We start from the raw sequence: 20,712 nt of genomic DNA on the forward strand, positions 1-20,712 counted from the left end.
TAGTTGTGTTAGTCTGAGTACATTACAGAAATAAATCCACAGAAACTGTAATGTATAAAAGAGAGCGTTAGATAAAGGGTAAATGCACATGGAGAAAAAATCCCAAACCAGTGCAGCCCACATTAGCTCATATGTTACACCACAATCCTCAATGTCCTCCATCTTAACAAACACATGCCGTGAAGGTGGCTGCAGGTGGACAGAACTGCCATCTGGGTGTCTGAGGTTGTTAACTCTTTACTAGAATTAAAAACGCCTTTTGTACGCCTGGATCGGCTGGTGTGTGTAACCACTCAGACACGAGGGCTCCATCTCCTTTTGCAGGACTACTCATGATTTATTATCTAACCAATGCTGCTCAAAGGGAGGTTCACTCCGCTATGGGAATGAGTTAATCTGTGCACTTTAGATGTTGAAATCCACAGACACACGTGTATAAAAGAGAGTTGTAATTAAATATTAAATGCACATCAATGAAACTTCCCTAAAAGATCTTTTTAATCTCATATGCCCACCATTATCCCATAGGCGCCCCAGAATCCACACAGTCTTCAAACATTTACAAAAGAGATGGAATGAGGCTGACTGCTAGTAAAAGCCAAGTCAGAGAAAGCAAAATACTCTCATATTTGGTGGGCATCTGCATATACATGTGGAAACACCAAAGCTGTTTCAGGTAGATAATGTGGCTTCTGCTCAGATATGTCTGAGTGTACTTGAGGCTTGGAAGCAGCAGCATTTAACTGGCTAAGGCATAATCTCACTCTACTGAATTTCAAAATCAAGATCTGTGAGAACTTGCAAAGTTAAAGTGACCAAATGCATGAATCATTCCGCCCTTCAATTAACACCACCTGTGCATCTTGGACATTTGGCATGATAAGCTAACAATATCAGTGAGCATAACCTGTTGTGAAAAACAGCCCCAATGAACTGAAAATAGCCTTATCTGTTTTCTTTGGTAGTTGACTGTTCTTTTATTCTTTCGCTGACCTCAGGATTATCTCTTTTTCCTGGAAATTGAATAGCTTGAATATGAAGTGTTGTGATTTTTTTCATTAGGGATTTATCCTATTTGGGGTTCTCTCAGCTTCTTGAGCAGTTATTTTTCACCTCATGTGTGCTGTTGGGGAATTTTCTTCTATGCTTTCTTGTACTATTTTCTCTGTAGATATTTTGTTTCTTCTTCCAGGATCCTGATAAGATGTAGGTTGTTTCTCTTCATAGTGCCCCATATTATTCTCAGGCTTTCTTCTGATTCCTTTACTTTTTTTGTTGTTGATTGTTCCTTTAGTCGATTGTAGTCATAGTGTTTTTCTTCAAGCTCACTGGTTCAATTTTCCTCTTCTTCCACTCTATTCTTCAAGTTTTTTTTACTAATGCTGCCTAATTTGGTTATCTCATTGTTTGTTTTCTGTGATTCCTTTTGGTTTGAGGATTTTACTTTTTCCATTTCTTCCTTGTTCTCTTTACTGTTTCTTACATCTCTTGATATGACTTCAGCACCCATTTTCTGAATTCAATGTCTGGTAGTTTTATTGCCTGTTTTTCAGAGTACTATATTGCATTTGGGTGATTTTTGGTTGTTTGTGTTTGTTTTTCTTCATATTATGGTTTGTTTACTGTGGTTGAGGGCTATTTCCCCAGTATCATAGAACAGCTCTTGGTGTTTTATGCACTGCTGGTCATGTAGACGCATTTGGCTCTGTTTAGTTATCTGAGAATAGTCTAAATGAAGCTAGAAAATATACAGTGTTGAAATGGAGAAAAGAAGAGTTGGGTAATTGGAGAAGGTGGAGAGAGAAGAGCAAGAGTGACATAATAGATAAGTGGTTGTCTGGAGAGGTGAACACATTTGTAAAATAATGTGGAAATGCACTTTAAGGGTAATAATCAGAATTAATAAATTTCACTGAAATATATTTCATAAGGACAATGAAATAGAGCAGAATGATATATTGGAGGATTGCAGGCAGATGAGGGGCAAATGAGAAATAAAAAGAGCAGAGAATGTCCATGGTGTGGATGCTAATTTTTGTTATTAATGACAATGTGAATATGTGCATGTTAGTACATCAGAGAGGGTTGTTGGGAAAGCCCTTGTTTGGGTGGATATGATGGAACCTAAAAGACTGCCTGTTTTGCCTAGGAGGAATGGCTATTTTCAGTTCATTGGAGCTGCAACAGAAGAAAATACTGGAAAAGGAAGTAGGAGAGAATTTTAAAAATAGAGTATTGTAATGGAAAAAATACAAAAATGAATCTCTCTCTCTATATATATATATGTATTTATATATTTATATATATATATACTCTTTGATAGTGTTATTTTGGTAATACATGTGTTATGTGAGGGAGGTGGAAAGGTGGTGGAGGAGGATACTGGAGCAAAAAACACAAAGGGAGGAAGGAAAAGAAAAAATCAGAATTGAAAAGTTGAACTTGGGTACTGATTTTGTCTGCACCGTGCAGTCTACATGGAGCTGTCTTCTATAGACTAGTGAGGTGATAGTTTTGGCTGGCTGGGTTGCTTCAGAGAATGGGAAGTGTGGGCAAAGGGCAGAAATGATTATGCTGACCAGGAGCAGGACTCACAGAAATGGCGCCTGTCTGCTCTCTGGTAAAGGGGAGTCTATAATCAGGCATTGCTGCTTTGTCATTATGAACTTGCGTCTGCTTATCTTTATGTTGAGATTCTTCCAGTAAGATATCCTTCATAGTGGACTTTCTCTGGTAGTTGCTGTACTTGTTATCTGAGAGCCATCTGACCTCTCTTCCCTTTGGATTTCCCATGGATATTAATGGTGGATTCAAGTAAAATGAAAGCCTTGAAAACTTTGATCTTTTCTCTATCGTGGTGTCTATTCGTCCAGTTGTAAGATTTTTCCTTTTCTTTACACTGAATTGTAATCCACAGATCAGGCTTTGGTCTTCATCAGTAAAGGATTCATGTACTCTTTACTTTTTGGAAGCAATATTGTGTTATCTGCATATTGTGGGTTGTTATCTAATCCCGATGCTACAACTTCTCCAATTATTGGCTCAGCATACAGATTAAGTATGATGAAAGTATACAACCCTGATTGCACACCATTCCTGATTTTAAGCCATGATGTAATCCCCTTGGTTTGTTAGAAAGATCATCTCTTAGTTTATTCATGGATTCAATAGAAGCACAATTAAGTGCCCTGGATTACACATTTTTAGCAGTGTTATATGAGATTTGTTATGATTCGAACACTCAAATGACTTTGCACAGTCACTGAAATAAGTAACCAACAACCTTCTGTTACTCTTTGCTTTCAGTCAAGAATCACCTGATATCTATAATATTTCTCATTTCATGTCCTCTAATGAATGCAGCATGCATTTCTCCCAGTTTCTTAATAATTTACTGTTATAACTACTTTTGAATTAACATCTAGTATTTTACTTGTATGCATTATTAATTATATTGTTCAATAATTTCCACAATTCTTTGAAATGAGCACAAACATAGATGTTTTCAAGTCAGTTAGCCTTGTCAGTGGATCTTCCAAATTTCTTGATCCAGTCTAGTGAGTAATCCCAACACTGCATCATTTTTTTTTGGGTAGGGTGGTGATGGTGGTGAGAGATTTCAATAAGCATGCTATCAATTCCTGAAGCCTTGTTTTTGCTAATGTCTTTAGTACACATTGAAATTCTTAATCTTACACTAGCTCTCGAAATATACGAATGTCCAAAAAATTCAGTACAGAAACTATGTGTATTCCTTCCATCATTTTTTGATAATTCCAGTATCATTTGATATTTTGCTCATAGACTCTTTCAATATTTCAACTCAAGGCTTGAATTTTCTGCATTTATTTCAGTTTGAGATATACTCAGTGTATTCTTTCTTTTTCGCTGACTAATTCCACGTTTGTGCACATTTCATTTGAATATTTTACTTTTTTTTCCTCTAGCTGCCTTTTGAATTATTCTGATCATTTCTTTTACTTCATTTTTTCCCACTTTTCTTTATCTACTCTATTTTCAAGAGTCCTGTTTAGAGTCCCTTTTGACATCTCTAGATATCACCATCATTACCATGGTCTTCTTTTTTTAATTCCTTTATTTTTAATGACTTTCTTTTCATCATATATGATATTCCTGAGGCTATTCCACAGTTTTTCTAGGTATTTAATAAACAATATTAAGTGTATCTAATCTCCCCTAGAGATGGTGTCTAGATTTTTGGAATATACTTGTGGTCATATTTCATTTCTAGTGGACTTGTTTTACTTTTCTTTATCTTTAACCTGAACTTGTGTATGTGCAATTAATTGAGGGTCTGTTTTAAAGTAGGTTCCTGGTCTTCTTTTGTATGATGATATTGATCTTTCCCATTGTCTCTTCCCACAGATATAGTCCATTTGGTTTTGGTGTAGTCCATCTGGTGAGGTCCAGTTGTATAGCCACTGTTTATGTATAGCCATTGTTTATGTTGTTGAAAGGATATTTGCAATGAAGAAGTTGTCAGTCTCAAAAAATTCTACCACGTGTTCCCCAGCTCCTTTTATATCCACATTGCCTACTAATTATGTTTCCTTGTTGTTTCCAACTTTCATTTTCAAATCACCAGTAAATATCAATTGATCTTGATTTCATGTTTGAACAAGTTCAATCTGCAGATGTTGGTGGATTTCTTCAACACTGGCTTTAGTGGCTTCTGCATAAGTTTTTATCATGGTTGCATTAACTTGTCATCCTTATATGGGTATTGATGTTATCCTACCACAACAGCATAGTACTTTAAGATAAGTCTTGAAATGTTTTTTTGATGATGATGATGATGATGATGAATACAATGTCATTTCTCTTGAAATTTTCCTTTAGACATAGTAAACCATATGATTGTCTAATTCAAAATAACTACTGTCAGTCAACTTTAGTCTACTAATGGTTAGAATATTGATCTTTATGTGTTCATTTGTTTTTACAACTTCCAATTTTGCTATATTTGTACTTGTAACATACCATGTTCTGATTATAAATGGATGTTTGCAATTGTTTCCTCTCATTTTGAATAATGCCCCATCAGAAAATAAGGGTCTCGAAAGTGTTGCTCTATACATATCATTAAGTCAATTCTGCAATTCTTCCTATCTTATTTTGTGGACATTTCAACTTGAAAGGTTCATCCCTGACACTATGTCAAATAATGTTCCTCATCTTTACAAAGTTTTCAGGGTTAATTTTTGAGAATTGAACTGGCTCAGAATGTTATGTTGAAATCCATTCATCACAATTGATCCTGCTACCATCATAACCATATTTAAGCAGCCACAGTGTAGCAAATGGCAAACATGTGTGTATTTTGTCCATAGAATCCTTCGAAATAGGCAGTTCCCAGGTTATAAATATCAGACTTCATTAACAAATCTTTGTTGTTGATGTTTTTATTAGGTGCCACTGAGTCAGGTCCAACCCAGAGCAACCCTATTACCAGCAGACTAAACACTGCTTGGTCCTGCAGCATCCTCACAATTTTTCCTATGGTTGACAAGCCCATTATTGCAACTGCTATGTTAATCCATATCATTGAGGGCTTTCTTATTTTTAACTGCCCCTCCATTTTACCAAACATGATGTTCTTCTCCAAGAACTGGTCTCTCCTGACAACATGTCCAAAATATGTAAAATACTTTCCTCTAAGTGTGTTCCATCCTTGTCTCCAACGAGCACTCTGACCATATTCATTCGAAGGCAGATTTGTTTGTCCTTGTAGTCCATGATATGTCAATATTCTTCACTAGCATCACAATTCATATGTTCCTGTTCATTCGTCTTCCTTAGTTAATGTCCCAGTTTCATGTGCACATGAGGGTATTGAAAATACTATGCCTTAGGTCAGGCATGTCTTAGTCCTTAGAGTAACATCCTAATTTTCAGTATTCTAAAGAGGAATTCTGCAGCATATTTACCCAATATACCCAACCCATTGTATCACTTGATCTCTTGTCTGCTGCTTCCGTAAGCATTGATTGTGCATCTATGCAAGTTTAAATCCTTCAAAGTTTCCATTGTTTCTCCATTTATCATTTTTCCCTGTTGGTCCCTTTGTGTGGATCTTGGTCTTCTTTACATTGAGATGTAATCCACACTGAAGGCTGTAATCCTTTATCTTCATCAACAAGTACCTTAAGTCCTCCTTACTTCCAGCAAGCAAGGTTATATCATCTGCATATCATAGTTTGTTAACCCTTCCTCCAATTCTGGTGCCACATTCTTCTTCATATAATCCAGCTTCTCTGATGATTTGTTCAGTAAACAGATTGAATAAATATGGCAAGAGGATGCAACCTTGATGCAGACCTTTTCAGATCTCAATGCATGCAGTATTCCCTTGTTCTGTTTGCACAACTGCCTCTTGAAGTTCTGCATGAATACAATGAGGTATTCTGGAAATCCCATTCTTCTCAATATTATCCATAGGTTATTTAGATCCACATAGTCTAATGCTTTGACATAGTCAATAAAGCACAAGTAAACATCTTTCTGATATTCTCTACTTTCAGCTGAGATCCATCTGACATCAGCAATGGCATCCTTTGTTCCATGTCTTGTTCTGAATCTGGCCTGAAAATCTGGCAGCTCCCTGTAAATGGACTGCTGCAACCATTTTTTGATTATCTTCAGCAAAATTTTACTAGTATTTCATATCAATGATATTATTCACTATTTTGAGCATTCTGTTGGGTCACCATTCTTTGTAATGTGTACAGATATGAATCTCTTCCAGTCAGTCATTCAAGTATCTGTCTTCAAACTTCCCTGGCATAGACGAGTAAATGCTTCCAGTACTTCATGTGCTATTTGAAACATTTCGATTGGTATTCCATCAATTGCTGGAACCTTGTTATTTACAAATGCTTTCAATGTAGCTTGAACTTCTTCTTATAGTAACATTGGTTCTTGCTCATATGCTACCTCCTAAACTGATGGAATGTTAAGTTTGTTTCTAATATAGTGACTCTATGTGTTATGTCATCTTCATTTGATGCTTCCTACTTATCATTCAATATTATGCCCATAGAATCTTTCAGTATTGCTACTCACGGTTTGAGTTCTTTCAGTTTAAGTATGTTGGGTATGTTCTTACTTTTCGGTTTTCTAACTTTTTGTCTTTGGATAGTTCATGATAATATTTAACTCTCTCTTCTTGAGCTGCCCTTTGAAATTTTCTGCTCAAAACTTTCACTTCAACATATTTTCCCCAGTTTTTTAAAGTACTCTACAATTAAGGGTAAGCATCAGAGTTTCTCCTGACATCTTCTTTGATCGTTATTTCCTGTCTTTTTAGTGACCTTTTACTTCATGTATAATGTTCTTGACACATTACATTAGGAAAATATCCTGTACAGACATCTTTAAAGTGTTCAAAAGCAAGGATATTACTTTGAGGACCAAGTCATACTTAAGCCAAATCATGTGTGTTAGGCAGCGTTCCCTATAGAAACAAAAGTAGGCCACTTATGATTATACAGGTTTTTATAGCAAAAAAGGAATACAGCAGCAAATGGGTCCACGTGGCAGTACAGACAGCTCAGTCCAACTCAATTTTGTGGAACAGTTAATATACTGAAGGTCCTTCCAGCTCCCACCAGCCACTTGCCCAAGGCCAAGGAAGCAAACAGTAGGAAGATGAGATGTTGAGGTGGAGCAGAGGCCAGTAGTGCAGGGTAGCAAGTAGCAAAGCACCATGGTGTTGATGTAGGGGAATCAAGTGGCTGTGGGGTGGGGTGGCATCTGGAGTGGTGGGAAGATGAGTAGAGTCGGCCCGCAGGCAGCAGACACAGCAAAGTGGGGCAGCGCTAGGTCATGGAACAGTACCACACAGCAACTGGGTCCACCATGGTCCAGAGGTTGGCTGAGCCCACAGGTAGCGCAGCACATGGTTGAGACAGTGCAGCTAGCTCAGGTAGCATGGTGGTCTGATCACCAGGGAGAGAGCGGAAGGGGTTTGGCTCAAGGAATCATTTATCTCAGTCACATCTTCAAAAGAGGTCATCAAGCTGGGACCTGATCAACAAGTTAAACTACCTACATCTTCTAATGTATGCCGTGTTGGCAAAAAACAATAACAATAACAACAACAAAAGAACCCAAACAAACCCAAAAATGCTATCACACCATATTTCAATTTCCTCTTTTGCATGTGATTTGGACATTGAATAAGGATGATCAAAGGAAACATGGCAAAGATGTATTTTGCCATGGACTGACAAAACAGGCATGTCTTGAAAGAAGTACAGCCAGAAGGCTATTTAGAGGCAAAGATAACACTTTCTCTCACAAATTTGGGGGCATTGTATTAGGAGAGATTATTCTCTGGACATGGGTAATCATGCTTGGTAAAGTGGAGGGGGGTGTAAAAGAAACCCTGGATGAAAGAGATTGACAGAGTGGCTGAACAGTGGGATCATTGAACAATTGTGAGAATCCCTGAGATCTGAGAAGTGCTTCTTCCTGTTAGGCATAGGGTTGAGATGAGTCAGAACTGACTAGTGGCATCTAATTGCACTGTATTAGATCTCATCAAGTGAAATTATTAGCTTTAACTGCCTAACGCTGGCTGAGAACGCTGGCCCAATCAAGTTGACACAAAACCTTATATCATAATTTCCATCATCTCCACTTTGTACTGAGTAATAATATTGTATACTTCTCCTTGATATTTTCTGCAGATATACTCTACTTGGTTTCAATGTGTTTCATTTGGTGATGTTCATATGAAGAGTCATCAATGATGTTATTGAAAAGGTTATTTCCAATTATTAGGAATTGGTCTTGCAAAACTCTATCATGTGGTTGCTATTCTTGTTTCTATCACCTCCTGATGAATATCTTCCAACTACTTATCCTCCTTTTTGTCTCTTTCCAGTTACCAATACAGACCAATCTATCTAAACTGTATGCTTGATTAATTTCAGACTGCAGAAGTTGGTAAAGATCTTCAATTTCTTCAATACTAGCTTTAGTGGTAGATGTTTAAATTTCAATAATAGTTGTACTATTTGTTATCTTTGCATAAGTTGTCTTCCATGTATGAATATAGATGTTGTCCTATCACAGGCTATATTGTACTTCAATAGAGACCATGAGATGTTCTTTTTGATGCTCAATGTGATATAATTCCTCTTGAATTTGTAATTTCTTACAGAGCCAGTGGTCATCAAACTTTTTAAAGAGGGGACCAGTTCACTGTCCCTCAGACACATTGGAGGGCCAGACTATAATTAAAAGAAAAACTATGAACAAATTTCTATGCACATTGAACATATCTTACTTTGAAGTAAAAAACAAACGGGGTAAAACACCTGGCAGGCGGGATAAATGTCCTTAGTGGACCGTATGTGGCCCACGGGCCGTAGTTTGAGGACGCCTGATTATCTGATTCAAATAAGTCAATACCAGTCAGTTCAGCTCACGAATGGCTAGCCTACCAGTTTTTATGCATTCCAGTTCATTTCTGATGACTTATAAATTTCCTATATTTGTATTTCAGATATCCCACTTTCCAATTTTTAATGGATGTTTGAAGTGGTTTCTCCTAATTTTGAGTACTTTCCCATCATTAAATGAAGGTTACAAAACATTTGTTCCATCTGTATCAATAAGGCCAGTTCTACTTTGTGGAGGCAGCTCTTGCCTAGTGAAATTTGGAGTGCCTTCCAACCTGAGTTGTTCATCTTCTGGTGCTATATCAGATAATATTCTACTGGTATTCATACGATTTTCAGAGGCTACATTTTCAGAAGTGAAGCTCCTTTTCTTTGTTCCTAATCTGTTCTTAGTCTGGAAGACCTGCTGAAACCTTCACCATGGGTGACCTGGCAGTGTTTGAAATACCAATGGCATATCTTCTAACATCAAGCAACACACTAGCCACAATAGTAAAAACAAGCATATCTGATGGCCACTGTTATCCTTTTATCTCCCTGTATTTGCCTATTCTATATACTTCGGATAAGTGGGATCATATGATTTCCTTACAAGTTATTTCAGTCAGCATACTGCTCTCAATGTTTATTCAAGTGGTAGCATATATCAGAACTTCATTTCTTTTTATGGCTGAAATATATCTTATTTTATAACGCTACCACATTTACTTATCCACATTTGGATAAATTCCACCCTTTGGCTATTACGAATAATGTTGCAATGACATTGGTGTACAAGTATCTCTTTGAGTGCCTGCTTTCAAGACTTTTGAATTATACCTGGTAGTGAAATTGATGACTCATATGATAATTCTATAATTAACCTTTTGAGAAACTGTTTTTCCAGTGGCTATACCATTTTGCATCCACAGCAGCAATGGCAATTTTTTTCTCAGTTTCTCCAAAGATGTGCCAATATTTTATATTTCTCTGATAAAAGTTATCCTCAAAACTTTGAGTTAATTCTGGCTCTAAATAATCCTGTTAGACAGGATAGAACTTCCCCAGAGGATATCCCAAATTTTTACAAAATAGACTGTCACATAATTTTCTGGTAAAATGGCTAATGGGTTTGAATACTAACCTGTTGGTTTGCAGTCAAGCATTTAATCACTGGGTGTATTAGTCTGAGTAGACTAGAGAAACAAATCCATTGAAACTCATGTATATAAGAGAGAGTTTTATATAAAGGGGTAATTGTACATTAAAAATGCATCCCAAAATAGTCCAGCCCAAGCCCATAAGTCTGATATTAGCCCATATGTCTGATACTAATCTATACAGTCCTCTTTAGACTCAAGAAACACATGCAATGACAACAAGTGTAGTGGGTAGAAAGTCTTTGGATCCAATGAGGTTTAAAATCTCAGCCCTGGCAGGGGTCTCTACAGGGTTTCTCTGGCTTTAGAGGTCTGATTGCATCAGAGTAGATTCACGTGGCTTCTCCAGCTCAGGAAACTAGTGTAGTTCCATGTGTCTTGTCAGCAGCAATGTTTCCCAGGGACTCCAAGGAGGAGATAACAGATTTCCCAAAATTCTCAGGAGAAGGCTATGCCCACAGAGAGGCTTCATTGGCTATGACCCAATTGACCGACTAGATTCCACCCCTTCATTCTTATCCTCAAATTCACAAATGATTATATAAATACCACACTGGGTAACTAGGGCTCCTATAATCAATTTCAAAACAATGTTGTTGAGTTGATTCAGACTCATAGTGACCCGGTATGTAGGTTTTCTGAGACAATACATCTTCATAGTAGTAGAGCACCTAATTTTACCCCTGTAAAATGGTTACTTGGTTTGAACTGTCCACCTTGAGGTTAGCAGCTATGTTAGGCTGACTTCTGGAGAGAAGGAAAATCAGTGACATATGTGCATGAGCACACACAGGAACACAGAGAAGTGTATGTGAAAGTAGAACTAATGTAATTGTAAAAGTGGAGAGTCCAGTTTGGTTCCAAGTCCATGGGCCACATGTTAGACTAGACATTTCACCTGGCTCCTGTAGCTTTAGTATCTGATGAAACCAAAATAGGCAGGAAGATCACAGAGTAAATTTGTTACTGGATATGTGAATTAATCCAAGTTTGACAGGTCAAATGTCAGGCCACTAAATAGGATCAGCAAGCATATGATAGGTCATTGGCTCAAGTCCACAGAACCAGCATTTGACATATCAGATAACAGAATCCAGACTCAGCAAAAAAAAAGCAAGCATTCCCATTTTATAGGAAGTAGGCTAACCCCCAAGGAAACTTTCTTTCATTTGCATCTGGACAAAAGGATTTCACACCAACCTAATCTTCTGTTAGGTCACATCATTGGAAATTATTAGGCCTCACATGCCAATTTGACATGAAATATTCAAGAGCTGGCTAACGGTCAACCCTCAGTACAACCAGGGTTCCTATATAATCATCCAAATTGGGATGAAATAGTATCTTACAGTGATTTGACTTGCATTTTCAAAATTCATGATGTGAACATCTTTTCATGTGATTATTAGCTACACACATCCTCTTTGGAGAACTGTTTATACTTTTGCCCATACGAAATTGATTACCTGAAATGTAATAAAAAATTAGAAATAAAAATTTATTTACCTATTTTATTTTTTAAAGGATATTTCATTGCATTTTCAGTGAAGGCTTAGATGCAGTTTAGATTCTCTTTCCATAATGTCTACACAAGTTGTCAATTGACATTAGTTACATTCTTCACAATGCAATAGCATTCATTTCTGTTCAGGTTGTCCCATTTTCATTAATCTACTTTCCATTTCCCCATGTCTTCTCATCTTTTCTAAACAATAATTATTGACCATTTGACCTTATATAAGTGATTTTTTAAAGAAGCCTAGTACATACAAATGATTTCCTTTTTTTTTTTTTTTGTTTATTTGAGCCAAGCTATTACTTAGGTTAAAGTGGGTTGATTTTACTTGACAATTTAAAATTATCTTAGTGTAGTAGTCTCAACTGACTTTTAAGTATGGATTTTTAATGAAGCTTTTGATATTTTACTGAAGCAAAAAATGCGAAAATCTTCACCAATTTGAGTGTAATCTTTGGGCAGGGTCTGTGCTGATCTTTTTGGACCATTCCGATTTTACTATATGTGTTTCTAAAACTGGTTATATGTGGATTTTTAAAAAGGAATTTGCCATTCTGTTTCATAATTTTTTTCTGTTTTATCAGTATCCAACTATGTGAAATTAATGAGAACAGTTGGTAAGTGGGCAGAATAGGACTGTGGTGTGTGTACACTCATAATCTTTTTTTTTTAATCATTATATTGGGGACTCTTACAGCTCTTGTCATAATGCATAGATATATTATGTCAAGAACATTTGTACATATGTTGCCATCATCATTTTCAAAACATTTTCTTTTCACTCGTAATCAGACGTCCTGCTTTTGGCGGGACAGTCCCGATTTTTAACAATTGTTTCCGCATCCTGCGGCATTTTTAATAAGTCCTGATTTTGGAAAAGAATGCACAAGCTAGGTTATATGGTTTTCAGCTGCCATGTGGCTATTTCACCAGGATATGAGTTTTATCAATGGTGTCCCGCTGGTGTCCCGCTTTACCAATGTTAAAATCTGGTCACCTACACCAAGTGCTGTCTTCCTTCATCCACTTTTATGTTGCCTGTCCCCCTTGGAGTGGGTTATATGTTGATCATAGTGATTGGTTCCATATTTCTCCTCCCAACTTCCCCTTCCTTTTCAGGTGTCACTGCTCTCATTATTGGTCCTAAGAGGGTTATCTGTCCCAGATTCCCTGTGTTGTGAGCTCTTATCCGTAGCAGTGTACATGCTCTGGTTTAGCCGACTTGTAAGGTAGAATTGGGGTCATGATAGTGAGGGGGAAGGAAGCATTAAAGAACTAGAGGAAAATTGTATGTTTCATCAATGCCATACTGCATTATGACTGGCTCGTCTCTTCCTTGTGACCCTTCTGAGAGGGGATGTCCAATTGTCTACAGATGGGTTTTGGGTCTCCACTCTGCACACCGCCTCATTCATATTGATATAATTTTTTGTTCTGGGTCTTCGATGCCTGATCCCTGATCCCATCGACACCTCATGATCACAGAGATGGGTGTACTTTTTATATGTAGGTTTTGTTGCTTCTCAATTAGGTGTCCACTTATCTTCAAGCCTTTAAGACCCCAGATGCTTTATCTTTTGATAGTCAGACACCATCAGCTTTCTTCACCACATTTGCTTATGCACCCATTGTGTCTTTAGCCATCTTGTTGGGAAGGTGAGCATTACAAAGTGTTCTTGCATTGAGGGAGTACTTGTGTAGAGGCCCAATATCCATCTACTACCTTAATACTTAACATTTAAATATATATACATAGATCTATTTCCCTATCATTGTATATAAATATATTTACATATGTACATGCCTCTATTTAGACCTTTAGAAATATCCTTTGACTCCTAGTTTTTTCCTCTTTTTCCTTTTACTTTTCTCTCATCCCACTATCATGTTTCGGGTTTCAGTAATTCCTCTCAGCTACATTGCTCTTGATCAAGCCCCACCAGGCATCCTACATCCTCCTCCCTGTGTATTTTACATCACTTGTTCCTTTGTCCTTAGGATTGTTGACACACCCCTTCCTTTTTCCACCTCCCCCTCTTCTATGTCCCCTCTCCTTAAACAGTTGTTCCTGTTCGTTTCACCACCAGATTGTTTATTCTGCCTATCTTATCCGTCTAGACAGACATGCAAAAACAACAATAAGCACAAAAACAAAATAAAACAAACAGCAAAAAGCAAAACAAAACAAAACAAAAAAAACCCTCAAGCAAACAAACAACAAAAAAGAAAACCCTATAAATAGTTCCAGGTCTGATTTGTTGGTTTTTATGAGGGTTTTCCGGTTGAGTTTTGATGGGGTGCCATGCTCTGGCCCCAAAGTCTATTTCTGGTATTCCCCGGGGACTTAAATGCTTTGCTCCCCTTACTGCTCTGCAAGCCCTTCATGTTTCTCCCTGGTGTGGTGGGGTCAGATTGGGCTCACTTCCTGCATTGTGTCTCCAGTCTTGTGCCCCTTAGCGCTCGGGGTCAGTGAGGGATATTGTGTCTCATAGTGGGGCTATCCCTATGGTTCTCTCTGTACATTGACTGTTCAGAGCAGGAATATCATCTTTGTGGTTTGGTGGGCCAGAATATGTTCCATTTTCCTTCCTTCTTTGCTTGCTCCTGTGTGCTCTGCTCAGACATGCCCCTCTCCCTGAACCGTAGCTTCAGTGCTAAACTAATTTTTCTTTCTGTTTTTTTTTCTTTCTTTCCTTTTTTTTGCTTCATATAAGTAAAGACTGATAGTTTTCTTCGAAATAGCTTTTCACAAGTTGTTAAGATCCCAGACTCTATTCAATAAACTAAGCTAATTGTTATGTCGATTAACCAAAGCATTTGAACCTGTTTTTAAACTTAGAAAACCAATCTCGAGAGGTATAATGCAAATATATGCATACACATATTCACACACATTCTGGCATATGAATATACACAAGTAACCCTGGGGGAGTAGAGGGTTAAATATTGGGCTGCTAACAACAAAATCAACGCTTCAAATCCACTAGCCACTTCATAAGAGAAAGATGAAACTTTCTACTTCTCTAAAGATTTATAGCATTAGAAAACCTATGAAATGTTTATAAAAGTATATATATATATATATATATATATATATATATATATATATATATATATATATATATATCTTTTGGTTGTTGTTACTGTTGCCAAATTATATGTGCTACAGTGATTGCCAAAAGATCCTTTTTTCTTATGTACATCTTGGTAAAATTGTTTACTTTTGTTAAGTTGTGCGCATATCACATTCACTTGGTGTTGTTACCATCACCAAACACACCAGTATGTATAATCTAAAGAGAAACTCATTTCTCCAATCTGCCCCAATCCCTAGAAGTCACTAATAAATATTAGTTTTTATGTTTATCTTTTCATGTTATTTCTTAAAAGTGAAAATGTATAATATTTCCTTTTGGTGATTGACTTATTTTGCTCCACACAAGGTTCATCCATGTTGCAAGATGTTTTACAAAGATATTTTTCTTTATCTCTGAGTAGCGTTTCATTGATATATGTACTACACATTATTTATCCATTCATCTAATGATGGACACTTAGATAATTTTTATATTTTTGCTGATATGAATAGTATGGCAATAAACATAGGTGTGTATATGCATTTGTTTTTCTCACTCCAATATACCTATCAAAAAAACAAACTCACTCCATTGTATCAATTTTAACTCATGGTGAACCTGTAGGAGAGAGTAGAATTGCTCTCCTGACAGGGGAAGCCAGCCCCTAACACATCATTACTGGTCCAGTAGGTGCAATTGTACATCAATAATAAGTCAAGATTATAGCAAAGTTACAGAGAGCATGAGAGATAGAAGAGAAATATTGAAATAAATGGAGTCAGAAACAATTCATGGTAGCATGCTCACCTCAGCACCCCTTGGTGGTCCACATGGAGAGAGAGAGAGAGCTCTTTAATGCTTGCCCAGGGTTTTATATTCTCTGGAGACCTGCAAGCCCCCTAATTACAGGTAAGGACATACGTCACAGGAAGGGGCTGTGCTATAGGTAATACAGTAATGAGAGGGGGTGGTCTAGGGAACTACACGCAATAGGAAGAGGAGGGATTGGGGGTATACATGTGACAAGATGGGCAGATCCTAGAATTAGGATGGCAACCTAACCTTGACCTGTTTTCTGGACCTTCATAGGAACCATAAACAGTAGGGTGTAAACCCCACCTACAGGAACCAAGCTAATGGTCCCAAGCTTCAGTGAGAAGTAATCTGTTGTCTCCAGCAGCAGGGAGCAGGCCCACCCCTGTGGTGTGGGGAGACAGCAGTCTGGCAGGGACTGCCTTCAGGGAAGATGTCTATAAGCATCTGACCTCCCCCCACACTCCCCAGGGTTTGTAAAGCACCAAATTTTTATGGGAGCAGAAAATTTCAGCTATGAAGTGCTGGTGAGTTCAAAATGCTGACCTTTGGTTAATACCTTACAATAAAACCAATTAAGTGGTTAGAGCTCCTGTATATACTGAGAAGTAGAATTTCTGGGTGGCATAGCAGGTTATAAGTAGGGTCAAAGAAAGATTAAGCTGTCTTCTCCCATAAATATTTACATTCCCCCAAACCTAATGGGGCATGTCTACTCTGTGTTAATGGGTCACTATGAGTTAATTGAAGCCATGGCAATGGGTTTGGTTGGGGGTGGAGGGTTATTTATTTTATTTTATGACAACATTTTCTCTAGTAGTTGGAGGAATTTCCAGACTGTTTGCTAGATTTTGCATTCCCACAAACAGTCGGTGAGAATTCTAATTTTTCCAAATCCCTTCAAACCTTTGTTCTTTTCCATTTTAAAGTTTATTTTCATCCTAACTGTTCCTGGTGGGAGTGAAATGCTTATCCCTGGTTGCTTTTGATTTGCATTTATCTGATGGCTAATAACATTGATAATCTTTATATGTGTCTGTCAACTATTGAAATATCCTTTGTTGGAGTGTTTGCTCATGTACTTTATTAAGTTATTTATTGTACCTTTTCCCAGTTTTAATTGGGTTGCATGTGTGTGTGGTGTTTGTGGTGGTTGAGGTTATTCCATCAATTAGCTTTAACCTGTGTCTTTACAATTAAACTGCATTTCTGTGGAAACATTTAGTTGGATCTTAGTTAGTAGCTTTGTATTATTTTGATTTTTATTCTAAACTAGGCATTTTAATAGTTATCAACACCAACTAGACATATTTACTCCATGGTTTTGTTGCACACAAATCTCTGGATTTTCTTAGGAATTAAAGATGCTGTCAGATAAGCCAAGAAATAATTTGTTTTCTCACCTACTGCACATCCCTGGTGGTATCGTGTATAAACAATGGACTGTGATTTGAAAGATCACCAACAGTGAAAGCACAAGCCACTCCTTGAGAGAAAGACCTGCGGCTTTCTACTCCAATGTGGTTACAGTCTCAGAAAATCACAGGGGCATTTCTATCCTGTTCAAAAGGGTTACCATGAGTCAACATTGACATGATGGCAGCAAGTTGAAGGGCTTTTTTTGTGTGTCATAATCATATGATACTAATTAATTGGAATCCAAGGAGTTGTTGATCATATGCGGGCCCTTCTCTCACTGGTTCTGAAGATTTGGGTCTTGGCAGATTCTTGACTCATTAAAGCAATGGTAGAACTTCCAAATAGGGATTTCATGTTCAAATGCTGTACCACTGAAGCTGTCTAGGACCAAGTATCCTCAGTTTTTCTGTGTGAAACAAACCCCTTAGGCTTCTTGCACACAAAATGTGGAGCCTATACTGGCTTCCTCGGTTTCAAGTGATGGACACTGTAGCACACGTGTTCCCAGAGGCTCATACAGGATTAGGAACCTGGGAGAATCATGTTAAAAACAGTGTTTAGGAAGTCGATTCTCTTTCTGGGATATAGTATTTGGGAAACTGGATAATTGGAAAAATAGTGTTACTTCCAAACCTAGTTCGGTCATCTCAGACTTCAGAATAAAGATGATTAGCAAAATATATGTGCTTCATATGGACAACAGTGGGGAAAATTTAGCTAGACCCTACATTTGTTTCACAGCTGCAACTAAATACTCTACTGTTATTTTCTCTCATGAGAAGAATTTATCTACATGGCCACACAGAGAATTGACCCAAATAGATAGCACCTTCTTTTCCTACTGTGCATTCTATTTTCATCAAGACTCCATATACCTCATTTCATGATTTTTCAATTGCCTTGACATTTCTCAGAGGCAGATCACATGGATTGCATTTTGTCTTCTCCCTTAGATAAAGGAGGAAACTAACATGTGGAGACTAACAAATTACCTTTTTCAAAATATAAAAACAAACTGTAATATCTCAACATGATTCAAGTGATATGAGGGAAAAACCCAATATAACCTATTGCTTAGTTCAGTTACTGCATTCATCTCACTATCAAAACAATCACGTGTTCATAGAATAAAATTTTGGTGAACATGGGCTCATATTTTGAAATAAATTCACACATTTCTTAGAAAAGCATTCCCTCACAGTTACTAGTGAAGAAACTTGTTTGAATAAATTTAATGCTAAAAAATCATCCCGAGTGAGGTCCAGGTAGGATGGCAGGGGCCAGACCAAGTCCAAGTATACATATGGCAGCCAACTAAAAAGGGGGTGGGGAGGGAGGAAAAGGGAAAGAAAAAAAAAGTGTGGTGGGGGAATAGGACACTGAGCCACCCAAAGGGAGGGTATTGTTTGTGCCTCCACAGGGACCGAGGGACCAGATAATAAGCCACTGCCAGATGAATGCAGTGTGCCAAGAAGGAGTGGGGAGCCAGTGGAGGGGCCTGAGGGCTTGGCCCCCATATCAGCTATGTGGAAAACTGTCCTTTCTCTCAGAAGAATTTACTTGAGAGGATGGCACTGAAGCTGCAGCTAGGAGAGAGGAGTATGTCTGATGAGACCAAATGGGAGCAAATGAAGGGGGAGGAAGAGAGTGGAGCACATCCTGGCCCATCAGGCCGGGAGGATGATATCCCCGCTCTGAACAGCCAGTGCACAGAGTGGACAATATGGTTGATCCCATTACGAAACAAGCTCTCCCTTGATGGCCCAGGGCCCTAAGGGGGACAACACTGGAGACTCACTGTTGGGTTGGCCCAGACTGACCCTGTGACACTGAGGCAAACCACTAAAACCATGTGGCAAACCAACTGTGGGAACAGCACAGGGAGCCCCTGAGAGAGTACAAAGGACAGACCCTGGGGCCAGAGCATGGTACCCCACCTGACCTGACTGAAGGACACGCCTAGAGAAAAAAAATCAGACCGTGATCTATTTACAGGTTTTTCTTTCTTTTAATTTTTTTTTCTTTTAATTAATTTATTTTTCTATGGGTAATTGGTTTTCTTTTTTGTTTTCATCGCTGTGTTCATTGCCTGTCTTGCTATGGCTTGATTTTTGGTCTATATTATTATCTCTGCAGATCTATCTAGAAAAGGTAGGCTGGACGAATTGTCTGGAGGAGAAAACAATGGGATCAATGGTTTCAGGGGGACTCGGGAGAGGGGGATGCGGGAGTAAGGAGGTGGTGCTGACCAACCCAGGGACAGGGGAGTAACAAGTGATCCAAAGTCAGTGGCAAGGAGGGTGTGAGAGGCCTGGTAGGGATCCAGAAAGGGCAATGTGACCGAAAGAAGTTACTGAAACCCAAATGAAGGCTGAGCATGATAAATGGGACAAGAGGAACATAAAAGGAAATAGAGGAAAGAACTAGGTGATAAAGGCTATTTATAGAGGTCTAAAGACTGGAATGTACATATGTAAATATATTTATATAAGAGTTCGGGGAAACAGATCAACATGCATATTCTTATAGGTTTAGTATTAAGGCAACAGATGGACATTGGGCCTCCACTCAAGCACTTACTCAATGCAAGAACACATTGTTCTATTAAATTGGCATTCCAGGATGCACACCTTCCTGACACGATTGTTGAAGAAAAATGTGTGCATGAACAAACGTGGTGAAGAAAGCTGATGGTGCACAGCTATCAAAAGATATAGCAATTGGGGTCTAAAGGCTTGAAGATAAACAAGAGGCCATCTAGCTGAGAAGCATCAAAGCCCACATGGAAGAAGCACACCAGCCTGTCTGACCACAGGTGTAGAAGTGACCAGTTATCAGACATCAAAGAGCTAAAAACCGTATCAGTGGGTGCCCACCTCCCTGATACGATCACTGAGGACAAACTTGTTCATAAGCAAATGTGGTGAAGAAAGCTGATGGTGCTCGGCTATCAAAAGATATAGTGTCTGGGGCCTTAAAGGCTTGAAGCTAAACAAGCAGTCATGTAGCTCAAAAGCAACAAAGCCCACTTGGAAGAAGAATACCACTCTGTGTAACCATGAACTGTCAAAGGGTTCAGGTATCAAGCATCAAAGAACAAAAAAATCATATCATTGTAAATGTGGGTGAGTGCAGAGTGGAGACTCAAAGCCCATCGGTAGGCAACTGGCCACCCCATTACTGAAGGGTTGTGTGGAGGAGATGAGCCAGTGAGGGTGCAGGGTAGCGAAGATGAAACATACAACTTTCCACTAGTTCTTAAATACTTCCTCCCCCCTACCCCACACTATCATGATCCCAATTCTACCTTACAAATCTGG

The 20,712-nt window shown here is 38.2% G+C and overlaps 1 pseudogene; it reads right to left on the minus strand.

Annotated features, from left to right (window-relative positions):
- Positions 1–12,500: 12,500 nt before the first annotated feature.
- On the minus strand, positions 12,501–12,600 carry LOC142435968 (U6 spliceosomal RNA; annotated as a pseudogene).
- Positions 12,601–20,712: the final 8,112 nt, after the last annotated feature.

The sequence above is a fragment of the Tenrec ecaudatus genome, unplaced genomic scaffold (genome assembly GCF_050624435.1).
Source record: "Tenrec ecaudatus isolate mTenEca1 unplaced genomic scaffold, mTenEca1.hap1 Scaffold_100, whole genome shotgun sequence".
Lineage (NCBI taxonomy): Eukaryota > Metazoa > Chordata > Mammalia > Afrosoricida > Tenrecidae > Tenrec > Tenrec ecaudatus.